We start from the raw sequence: 2042 nt of genomic DNA on the forward strand, positions 1-2042 counted from the left end.
CTAGAAAAATGGTACAGATGAATCGATTTGCAAGGCAGAAATAGAGACAAAGATGTAGAGAACAAATGTATGGACACCAAGGGGGGAAAGGGGGGTGGGGGTGGGGGTGTGATGAATTGGGAGTTTGGGGTTGACATACATACACTAATATGTATAAAATAGATAACTAATAAAAAATAATGAATTTAAAAACAAAAGAGAAATAATGGGTAAGGATGAGACCAGAGGCCAAACTCAGGATCTGACAAGATGGCTGAGCTGCCCCACAGTATTATCAAGGAAACCCAGCGTTTGCTGGCAGAACTAGTTCCCTTCATTAAAGCAGAATCAGATGAGAGAAATGCCCATTATTTTTAATGTGGTCATTGCTGGCCCTCAGGACTCCCCCTTTGAAGGAGGGACTTTTTAAAACTTGAACTGTTCCTTCCAGAAAACTACCCTAAAGTACATTCCATGAACAAAATTTGTCATCCTAACATACACAAATTGGGAAGGATATGTTTATATATTTTGAAAGATAAGTGGTTCCCAGCATTTCAGATTCACATAGTTCTGCTGTTGATCCAGGCTTTGTTAAATGCTCCCAATCAAGATGATCCATCAGTTAATGATGTAGCTGAGTAATGGAAGACCAACAAAACTCAATCCATAGAAACAGGTGGAGCATGGACTAGGCTAAATGCCATGAATTATATTTAAATCAATATGATCATTAAGTATGTATCACTTCTCCTGTTCTGCCAAGACTTCTTTCTTTTTTGTTTGCATTTAATGAACACAGTTTAGGAACATTACAGCATAAAAGTCAAGACACCTTTAGTCCTTTGGTGATTAAATACACATTAACAAATCTGTGTCTTGTCCTGATTTACTGTTTTAAAGCATGAGCGGAGGTCAGAAGTATTATCTGGATTGCTGCAAAACATTTAAAAGCAGTGGCCCGTCTCTGCTTTTATTCATTTCGCCTATCATGGTTTAAATCTAAATCACTGTAAGGGACGGTAATTGTCAGGGTTAGCTACAGGGGTGTGGGTGTTTTTATTTTATTCTTTTTTGAGAGGTGGAGGTAATTTTAATTTTATGGGTTCCTTGCCCACTTTATATGGTGATCTAATTCTACTGGTTGAAATCAGCTGACCAGTTCTTTAGAATATGCTCTCTAGCCAAGTCTAACTTTACTTAGATGCTATAGGTGGACAAGCTTGATTGTTTGAATCAAAATGGGAACATTAAACAAACATCACAGCCCTCACTAATAACACTGTGACTTTGCTGTCAAGCATAGAAAATTTCCCTTCAAGTAAAAGCTTGTCACCATTTTGTATGGCTTGTCTGGAAACTTTTGTAAATCTTATATTGTAGTAAAATATTTTTTGTTTTTTTAAAATTAATTAATTAATTTTAAAAAATTTTAAAGAAGTAATGGGTAAAAACTTCCCAAATGTGATTACAAAATACTTAAGTCTACATATCCAAGAAGTTTAATTAACTCCAAATAGGATAAATACAGAGATAGACACCTAAAAACAGCATAGTAAAACTTCAGAAAGTCAGAGAAAATCTTAAAAGAGAAAAATGACTAATTGCTTTCAGAGAAAAAGTACAGTTAAAAGCTGATTTCTCACCAAAAAAATGCAGGCCCAAGGCAGTAGGATGGTATATTGAAAGTCCTAGAGAAAATGAGAGTGAAAATATATATATATGGATGGATATATGTGGGATATATATATATATACATATATTTTTTATGTTAATACAAATATTTTATTGAATAAATCAAGTTATCCAACTACTTAATACAAATATTTTATTGATTAAATCAAGTTACCCAAGAAATTTAAAAATAGCTTAGTTTCAGGCCTTTGCTATATTAGAAATTATTAAGGTTATTTTTTTGAAAATACTGCAGATTCCATCTACCCCAACTGAGAGTAGCTAACCTCCCTTTGTCTTAATTTGGGAGCTCTCCCTCTGCCCATAATTGAGTGGGAAGCTCTGTCAAAGCAGTGGTAGAAATATAAGGAAGCCAAGTGTGTTTGGGG

At 34.5% G+C, this 2042-nt stretch overlaps 1 pseudogene; it reads left to right on the top strand.

The window, feature by feature from the left end:
- Positions 1-249: 249 nt before the first annotated feature.
- Positions 250-699, top strand: LOC132492493 (ubiquitin-conjugating enzyme E2 N-like; annotated as a pseudogene).
- Positions 700-2042: the final 1343 nt, after the last annotated feature.

Source organism: Mesoplodon densirostris, chromosome 6 (assembly GCF_025265405.1).
Source record: "Mesoplodon densirostris isolate mMesDen1 chromosome 6, mMesDen1 primary haplotype, whole genome shotgun sequence".
NCBI lineage: Eukaryota > Metazoa > Chordata > Mammalia > Artiodactyla > Ziphiidae > Mesoplodon > Mesoplodon densirostris.